Below are 10642 nucleotides of genomic sequence, written 5' to 3' on the forward strand. Positions count from 1 at the left end.
GCGCGCGACCCGTTGGGGATTTCTCCACAGAAATTTGCCAGTGAGCTGCCAAATAACCCCGGATTGCTTCAAGGTTGCAGGTAGGCCTCTCCTCATGAAAATACATTGTTTGCCAAAGTGTGAAAAGCATGTGAATGTCGTTTAAAGCCAATCATTATGAAATAATGAATCCAATGCATATTTGCTCAAAAATGTCAAAGTGTTGGTTGAACTAGGGTTTGTCTTGTTGTTTTCAAGGTTATCCCACTTTTTCCCCTACATCCTATTTCCACCTCCCTCATCATTTTACTCATTCTCCCTACCAAAAAATACCAAAAGCCCTAAACCCTACCCCCTATCCCTAAAAATCAAGAATCTCAAACTAAACCCTACCTCTCATAAAGCCTTTGCAAATCATAAATATATGATGGGGTATATATCATGATTCCTTCCCTTAACTCCCTATTTCATATTTTTTTCCCTAATTCCCCTTAAAAGTCTCCCCTCCCTAACATCTCCCTTGTGTTATTTGTCCCCTTGAAGCATCATTTCAAAAGTGAAAACAACAGGTCATTTGAGCAGAAGCAGCAGTACATTTCAGCCACTTTGCTCTTGAAACCATGTCAGAAAATGAAATCGACTATGAGCAAAGTGATGACCGTGAGTCAACACCAGAGGTTAAGGTACAAAGGAGGCCTCACAGGGGTGGTAAGAGTGGTCACCATGTGAGAGAGGAGCCCACCTTTTTGACTTATTTGCAGGCTTGTCCACTTGCAGTCACATGTTTCCGTCACATGTCATGTTATGAGTTTTGCGAGAGGCTATGCTTCTCCAGGTCAATGCTCATTTGGAGAGGTTGCTGGCCAAGGCCAACCAAGATAAAGACTTGCTCAGGAACATGAAAAATCATTATTGGGCGCGGATGCACGTATGCAAGGCAAGAATGAAAGTGCTCCAAAGACGGTTGGCCAGAGCACAAAAACGAAGGAAAAGGCCCCACCCCCTCCACATCTTGGTTGAGGCTTCTTTGAAGGAGCATGATACTAAATAACTCAACCTCAGCACAAATTCCAAAAAAAATTTGAGTATTTTGGGTCATTTTTTATTTTTCTGGCAAAAAACAGGTTTTCCTCCCTGACGGGTCGCGCGCCGCGCGTGACCCTTTCGTTTGGCAACTCCATTTTGAAAAAACTCAGCATTTCTAGATTTTTGATGGAAAGTTACACTTGCTTAGCCATTACTAGGAAATTTCACCAAGTTTTGGGCCTCCAGAAAGTCAAAAAACAAGCAAAAAATGACTTTCTGCCACATTTTTGACACACAGGAAGCAGTCTTGGGAGATTGCAATTTTGAAGGGGAAACTGACAACCAAATTCAGAAATTCCACTTGGGTTGGAAAGTAGACATCCATACCTTTCCAACAAGCCCACTTTTGCCTCATTTGGACACCTGGAAGTGCCTCCAAAGTGCCTCCAAAGGCACGCGACCCGTCCAGGAATTGCGCGCGACCCATCAGGCAGTTTTCACAGGAATTCATCTATAGTCAGGAATTCGCCCAGCTTTGACCAGTTTTGACTTGTGATGGGATTTTTCACCCTCTCTGATGTAATTTATGTATTTTCATGTTGACATGACACTTATTTACTTACTCTAGAAGATTCATTCATGAAATAACATACATTTAATGAATGAATTGGTTTCCTAGCTTATAGAGGCAAGTTGTTTTGACTGCCTAGATTTTAGTGCTCAGTTTAGAATTGGTTGAAACAGCTCCTAGGATAGTGAGCTCAACCCCTAGAGGCAGGGAAAGATGTTACATGGCATATATTATGTACTTTCTTTCTCATTTTCATGGTTGGACTCTTGAGGGAGAAGCTCTTATTGTATTATTCACTGTATCTCTGCAATTTTTGGTAAAGGAAGACCAGGGTTTTGCAGTCCTTTTTGGGATTCTTGTGGTCACATGTATTGATGGTGTGTTTCTCTTTGTACTTGTAAGTGTGTTATGTGAATCATTTCCTTACTTTTCCTTCTGCTAATTAGGCAAATGAAGTGTTAAAGTAGAATTCATGACTGTCATGCTCTGCTTTTAAGTTTGCTTAATATTAATGTTTTCGACTGTTTAAGGGGAATTCAAGGTTATTGCTTGCTCTCCTTAACTCCTCACCGGTCATTCTATCCATCCACATCTATCAAAGGCATCAATACTGTTTCCTACCTCGCCCCAAAGAACCCCCTGCAGAAACTGTGTCCAATCCCCGCACCCAAAATTGCCATTCCCCAATTTTCCACCAAAACATTAAAAATCTCAAATTAAACCTCTTGATCAGTTTACTAGCCTAAAATCAGTGTTTCCCTATTGGTCATCTCGCCCATTGAAGATCTTTACTGAGATAGACCGGAGAGAGCCCTCTCCTGCCCCGTAGGGCTAGCTACGAGGCTAAGTGGTTTGATGTTGCCTTGGAGTTTACCTTTTTCAGCCTGAGATGAAATTTTAAGCGCTAACACCCTCCACCAAGATCTGGTATAGGTTAGGATCCACCTCACTCTTGGAGAATCCAAGTCCGGTGAAATAACTGTCTATCCATGTGTACCAAGCACGTGGTGCTTGTTTCAACCCATACAACGCTCTCTTGAGCCTACACACATGCGACTCGCTACTGAAGATCTCGAAACCTTCGGGCTGCTCTATGTACACCTCCTCCTCAATGACTCCATTGAGGAACGTAGTCTTCACATCCATCTGATGAATGTGCCACCCCATCTGCACTGAGAAAGCAAGAATCGTTCGTATGGAAGAATACCTTGCGACAGGTGCAAAGGTCTCCTCATAATCAATCCCCTCTATCTGTGAAAAGCCTCGGGAAAAAAATATTGCCTTGTACTTCTCCACACTCCCGTCAATTGCCTGCTTAAATTTGTAGATCCATCTCGAACCCACCACTGATTTCCCTTCCGGTCTTGGGACAATCTCCCATGCACTGTTTCTGACAATCCAATCATACTCTTCCACCATGGCATCTACCCATGCAGGATCCTCCACAGCTTCCTCGAAAGAGGATGGCTCAGTCACAACACATTTGCTCACAAGAGCCATGTATCCAGTGTACCGATTAGGTGACTGTCTCTGTCTGCGTTGAGCTGTAGGTGGTCCTACAACCTTCTCTGCATCCTGAGCCAATCGCTCAGCTTCTATCATGCGCTTTTGCCCTCTGATGGTTGGTGCTGCATGAGTGGTTTCTTCCACTCCATGAACTTCGTCCTGTGGCTAATCGACATCCTGAAGCTCATCCTTAGGAACTAATAGCTCCTCATCTGCAAGCAAGTGTGGCTCCCTCTCAAGCGAACACTTCATGGCTTTCTCCTCTTGAAATTTTATATCTCGTCGCACAATAGTCTTGCCACTATCTGGAAAATACACACGATAGTTGTGGGGCGTATCAGTGTACCCCACAAATATCCCAACCTCTGCAGTTGGATCTAGCTTCTTCCTGGCATCCTTAGTCACATGCATGTAAACGTTAGAACCAAAAATCCTCAAATGGGAAATATCAGGCCTCTTACCAGAATAAGCCTCCTCGGGTGTACTCATGCCAAGTATCCTATGAGGACAATGATTTTGCACATATACTGCAGTATTGCATGCTTCCGCCCACAAGTGAAGGGGTAGGTCCTGATCATGCAACATCGTTCGTGCAACACCCACGATCTTTCTATTCTTCCGCTCAGCAACCCCATTCTATTGTGGGTTATGGGGAGCTATGAGCTCTCTTTGAATCCCTTCTGCACTGCAGAAATCCTTGAACTCGCCAGAGATGTATTCACCACCATTATTGCTCCTAAGAGCCTTCACCTTCTTCCATGACTCCTTCTCGACCAGTGCTTTGAACTCACAAAACTTTGAGTATGTCTCACTCTTCTTCTGTATGAAGAAGATCCAGCACTTTCGAGAGAAATTATCAACAAAGATCACATAATACCTATGCTTTGCTGTCAAAGCTACTGAGAAAGGTCCACACACGTCTGTGTGAATTCTCTCAAGGATCGTCATGGCGTGACTATCCTTCTCGTGAAAGGTGGCTTTCACAAATTTTCCCAAAGTACATCCCTTGCACTGATCTGACTGCGCAAGAGTGCCTTTAGGAAGCCCAGTAGTTATCTGTTGCAGTATCTTCAAGGCTCCATGGTGAAGGTGGCCCAATCTCCTGTGCCACAGCTCGCCATCATCCTGGCTCACCAATCCTTCTGTCTTGCATGCCATTGTTGCGCAGCCATCTACATGCAACTAATAAAGGTTCCTAACTCAAACCCCTATCTTCCGGGTTTCTCCAGTTGTCTTACTGCGTAGGAAGGCCTTTCCCTCGCTGAAAACAACATCATATCCCTTGTCTTCTAACATCGCCATAGAGATAAGATTCTTATTCAATCTTGGAACATGCATCACTTCCTTCAATATGAAGGGTTTACCAGACTCCCTCTCAAAGGAGATGGTACTGATACCGGTTGCACTATATCTACCATCATTGCCCATTTCGATGTGCACTCCAAGATCTTTCTCCTCCAGATCAGAAAACAAATCTCGATCTCTTGTCATGTGAAAAGACGCACCATTATCCAAGAACCATACCAATCCCATCACACTTGATATCAAGCATGCGATCAATGAAAAATCAAGCTCAAACTAGGAGGCTAAGCCCTCTCCCGTTGCAGATCCAGCAGCTTGCTTATTCTTCTTCTTCTGCAGACAATTTGTGGCATAGTGTCTGTGCTGGTGATAATGAAAGCACTCACCTTGGGCATGTCCTACTTCTTGCCTTTCGCACCAGAATGAGAAGCTTTCTTGTTCTTCCCCTTCTTTGCATTGGCAGCCAAAGCGCAAATTTCTTCATCAGGTGCCTTTGATGAAGATCTGTCCCTGGTATTCCACTTGATCTCCACTTGCACAAGATCTAACCAAAGTCTCTCCCATCCTGGCAATTTCTCTCGACCATTAACAGAGTCCTAATAGGAATGCCAACACCTCAGAAGACCAAGGAGAGCCAAGCTCACCAAGTCATCATCATCAACAGTCACCCCCACACTTCCCAGCCCATCCTTGCACTGAGTGAACTTCGTGAGATACTTGGGCATACTGTCTCCTTTCTCACACTTAATGTTTCTGAGTTTATCCTTGAGCGCCAGCTTCCTCTGATCGCTCTTGCTTTGGAATAGATTTGTCAACTCTTTCCACATCAAGTATGGAGAAGCCTTTCCATGCAGGCTAGACAAAATGTGATCCTTCACGCCCTCCAATAGAATCCTTCGACACTTTGCTGTCTTCTTTTGCCAAGCCTCAACTTGTGCAATATCAGTAAGCTTTGGGACCTTAGCCTCTATGAACTCCTTCAGCCCATTATCATCTAACACCGCCTCCATCCTGCCTTTCCATGCAATATAATTTGAGCTGCCCTCAAGAGCATACTCCAATCGCAATTCGTTGAAAGACATTTCAACTTTGACACCAAGAAAACAATACTGCAAATTCGAATTCCACCAGCTCAAAACTCAACCGCCTCTAATCTAAAATTCGTGAGAACAAAGTATTTCTTGTACAGAGATTGACTGTATGGGCTTTTACCGGATATCTCACCTTCCAAAGGAAGGATGAATCCAGAGGCTACTTGGCCCGATTACAGACTCTGCTTGAAGAAATAAAATGTAAACACTTTCTGAATAATAGATCTGATGATCAACAGCTCCAATACCATGTAGAAATTTTGAATAATATGACACTTATTCACAGAGATTATCTCGATTATACACTATTGTGGAATACATGCATAATACATAACCTCCTCTACATTGATCATCAATTTAGCAGCATTAAAAACAATGAAACATCAATCGCATGCGCACATTAACACAGTATGTAACCCGGGGAAAGCATATAGCTGAAAACCCCCCACTATCTGTATATTATAATGATTGAGAACATGTAACAATACATAGTACAACACTCCTCATAAGTACTCAGTACTATCTCCACCTGTTACACACAAAACTAGCTCAGATCTGAATCAATCACAGGTTCAAATCTCCTCCACTGTCTGCCTGCCTCCACTGCGCAATCCTGCATGAGAATAATGATGAATGGCTGAACCAAACTCGTATTTCCTTGGCTGAACCACGCAATCCTCATTGGCATTACTTAATCCCATTGATTGTGCAATATCTCATGCACAACTGTAGTCTGATAGCAATCTCAACCTCTAACACCTGTCTCCACTGAACTATCCATGCACTGAGTTAACTGATGTATTCTTTAGTTGCTTTATGAGTTAATAATTAGTGAATTAATTAACAATTAATTCACCTCAATCATCACTAGTGTATTTGTAGTTAAACTAAATACAACTAGTTCAACCAAGTCAAACTGAACACAACTCCATCAACTCCTCAATCAACTCCACCAAAACTCAACCACTTGAGTTCTAACTGAAGTCCACCATGCAATAGCTCAACCGACTCACAAGAAAAGTGTATTTCCTTTTGACAGCTACATGTGCCACATCCGTAGCTCAAACTGAAGTGCTCCAAGAGGATAAGATAATGTTTATAGTCCAAATATTATTATGAGCTAATAATATTCGACTGTTCTATTTTTAGCCCGGCAGTCTAAAAATAGAATCCGCCCATATGTCTAAAAATAGAAGTCCATCTATTTTTACCAACATGAAAAATCATCCACAAATAGCATACTGCAACTCATAGACCATGATCCATATGTCTAAAAATAGACTTTGCGCCAAAAATAGCCTGCAGGCCCAGTTAGTGAAGGCGACTTCTTTCCACTAAGCTCCATCATCTTGTTGCATTCTCAACAATCTATAGTTCAACATACAAAAGTTACAAATTTTTTGATACAATAAACTGGAAAAGAAGAAAAAGGAGAAAATGAATTGCAAAAAAATCCAAGATATTTTTTAATCGAGATAAATGATGCGTTAAGACTAGAGTTAAACATTGTATAGCACAAATATCTACCAAAAAGGGAACCATTCTTTAGGAAAAACTGAGAGAAACTTATTCCATTGTTGAGCTTCATCTATAATACCTCAGTCATTGTTGACGAGGTTTTTGAAATTCACTGATAACCACATCATCACAACAAGAAATGGAAACCAACATTCTAAACATTGGCTTAGCCTAAAGGAGACTAACTTAAAAAATTTAAATAGTGATTACTTGGTCTGACTTTAAATACTTTTCATTTTTTTTCTAGGTTATGCATATGCATCTTGCTTACCTGCTTCACTCAACGCCTTCTTCAACTTTTTCATAGTTTCAACACATAATTTCACTCCTCTCACAATCGCCTCCATAGAATACTTTATTGCTTCTAATGCTCTTCCTCGGTCACAAAGCCAATCAATTAATATAACAAAAAAATATGATTTTGGGAAAATGGCCTTCTATATAATTTGTTTCCACATCATTATATCCATCTCTGTATCATCTACATCAAAATACATTTTTATTGCCATAACATAATTGTCATAGAAAGGACAAAATTCATTCTTAATCATTTCTTGAAAAATGCTTGATGCCTCCTCCACCTTGAGGGCAGTGATAAAGACCTTCAAAAATGGTATTGTAAGTCTTAAAATCAGGAAAAACGCCATTAAAAACCATCTCATCCAACAGACCGTCAACAAAATCTAATGCAATGAGACCTTGCTTTATAAGAACATGGAAATAGGAAAAACAACATTATGATTTCTGTTTAGTCGCTTAACCTCTAATATGCTAGAAACACTTGCAAAACCATTAAAAAAAATTAAAATCCATAAACCATTGCGTATGAGAAGTTATAAAAATAGAAGGTTTAATGGAAGCTTCCTTGGATAAGGTAATAGAAACCACAACTGTCAATTGACTATAGGTTTTTAGAGCAGAGTGGAATAAAGTGAAAAAAAACTATAAATGCATACCTCCAAAAAAAAATTCAGGCATTAAGAGTTTTAAAACACTAAACCTATGCATGGGAAAAAATTAGTTAAACAAATGGTTTAACACTCAAGATGGTTATGGTAACCACCATTATCCATAAACCATCTCATCCAACAAATGCTTAAAAAAATCTACTTGGATCAGGATTGCACTGCAAGACATGCCAATCATTGTATTATAAGTGGGAAAATCAGGGAAAATACCATTTTTCCTCATAAACTTCGAAATTCCATAATCATCCTTCATGTTACCTCGATGCCTCTTCAAAGCGAGATCCATTGACCAGAATGCCTCAAGAAGGCAATGATCGGCCGCAAATAGCCACAAATGAAAACCATTCTTGACAGAAAACAATTCGCTAACATCTGGCACAATGGGATCATTCAATAGGCATCAGCCATTGCCTGTGGGAAAAGAGCTTGCATGTTGATCCCCCATTGTCAAAATATTATTCATCGCTGCAAGAGAATTGTTGATGAGGTTCAAAAATTTTTGGAGCGCCCCATCGAGTACCAGAGGATCCTCAAAATTATGCCCCTTTAATCCTCCAATACAAGTCTCCTGATTGGTAAGAGACGCGCTCTGGACATCTTTTGCTTCCTATATTGAAAATATTCTAGCATTATGAACCTTCGATATAAAAAATACCATCGAATACTTAAATATAATAAAACATTTATTTTGAACAACATAAAACCCACTCTAGAATTGAGGTTTTGAAATAAGATTGATGTATTCCATATCCGTTCCAACAAATATATACATAATTAAAAACATAAAAACACATATCAGAGTCGAAATTATGAAAGAATATTGATGTATCCAATATCCATACTTATGTAAAATAGAGAGTTGAATACCCAGAATCATTCAAACCATACCCTTTGAAATCATACATAATCAGAGCAACTTTTAATGAGAAGGTTCGAAATATGAGAAATAACTTATATACATTTCTAATATCATAGATAAAGAGCTGAATACTAAGAATCATTAAAAACCTACCCTTTGAAATCATACAGAATCTCAATCAATGGGTGTAGAGGCCATCCTCCCTCGACTGCAATGTGATGGAAAACACATCCTTGACACGTAGAGTCAATGCGAGCTTCGACTTCACACAAAACTCTAGATATACCTTCACATGATAGCATACAAGAATATGGGAAGCAACGCAATTCATAATGATTATGAAATCCATACCTATTATATCTCTTCCCAACACAGGATACCCCAATTTTTTACTTCCTTCTTTATCATGCCCAATCCATCCATCTGGCTTGAACTCTCTTGCATCCTCCCCCCACACACTCTCCATTTGGTCTGCACCATAAATCAAGCACAGCACCGCGAACCCTTTTTTCATAGAGGTTACATCGGGCAAAACCTCATCTTCCACAGATCGTATGCAACTGATCGGAAGTGGGTGATAAAGCGTCAAGGTTTCCCACAAAGCCACTTCTAAATATTTCATGTCCTTCACCTCATCCATATCAAAATTCCACTCATCACGATAAATAAAATGGTCATGACTGCATTGATCTAAGTTCATGGCCTCAGAGAGTTCCATTAATATCTTATCTTCTATTTTCTACCACTAGGTTCATAATCCTCCAATACAATTCTCCTAATTAGTAAGAGATGCGGTCTAGACGTCTTCTACTTCCTTCTTTCTCCACTTTGAATTCTAGATATACCTCAGAGAATGGTCAAGCTGACATAAACTATATCCCAAGAGCTCCATGAAATCTTCAAAGGATGATCAGTTATTTTGGCCCACCAGTTTCTGACTCATCTTAGATGGTAAAGCTACAACGAGAGTTTTGAGTTCTTCTAGGGTTTCAGCTTCACAACAATCAGGATGAGCTCCTTGGAGGTTGCATTTCTGGTGGCTTCCCGATGTGCTAGGAAGCTTGACAGGAAAACGCCTGGATACAATGTCGCGCTCCACACCGATTCGAAAACCCCAGTGGTCTCCAACTTCCTATTGTTCCTTCTATTTCCATGAAGAATTGTGTTAATCATGGCAAGAGATACACACACAACAACAATTACAAAAAAAAAAAAAGCCACAGAGATAAGCAATATATTTTTCATCAAATTCAAGATCTCTCTACCCAAATTAAGCAACCATTTGTGGAACCTGAAAAAATTCATATCGGCTTATAATGCTTCCAACTCAAATGTTCTCATTATAGATAGAACCTGCTCTAGATGTTCTTGATGGGAATTTGCATACCTGTTTCAATTATCTCCTTCCATTGTTTCCTACACTCGTAGATTCTCCAACTCTCTTGAATTTAGCTTTAGAAGCTCCATCACCTCGAACGTCATCCTCATCTCCTCAACCTTACCAGCCTGCACATAATTCCCAGACACAAAGGAGAATGTTTAAATGGATAGGATCCCCTTGTTCTTCGATACCTTGATGCAATCTCGCATCATCTTAAACAATTTTTCTTTGCCGAGAAAATCAACAAACAAATTAAATACGAGGGCATTGTGCTTCCCGCAAAGTTTCAAGTTGGCCTAACGAAAAAACTTTATAGCATCTATGCTGGACCCATATGACAATTTGAGCACATACTCCACAAACTAGACTGAAACCCCAAGCCGCAACTAGCTCAATGCATTTTTAGTAACCATCTGGTGCAGATTCTTCAGAATGTTACTC

At 40.3% G+C, this 10642-nt stretch overlaps 1 pseudogene; it reads right to left on the reverse strand.

Annotated features, from left to right (window-relative positions):
- Window positions 1-7241: 7241 nt before the first annotated feature.
- On the reverse strand, window positions 7242-9538 carry LOC149190883 (uncharacterized; annotated as a pseudogene).
- Window positions 9539-10642: the final 1104 nt, after the last annotated feature.

This window comes from Pinus tabuliformis, chromosome 3_1, assembly GCF_031772625.1.
Source record: "Pinus tabuliformis cultivar Carrire ecotype Pingquan chromosome 3_1, CPIR1, whole genome shotgun sequence".
In the NCBI taxonomy this organism is placed as follows: Eukaryota; Viridiplantae; Streptophyta; class Pinopsida; order Pinales; family Pinaceae; genus Pinus; species Pinus tabuliformis.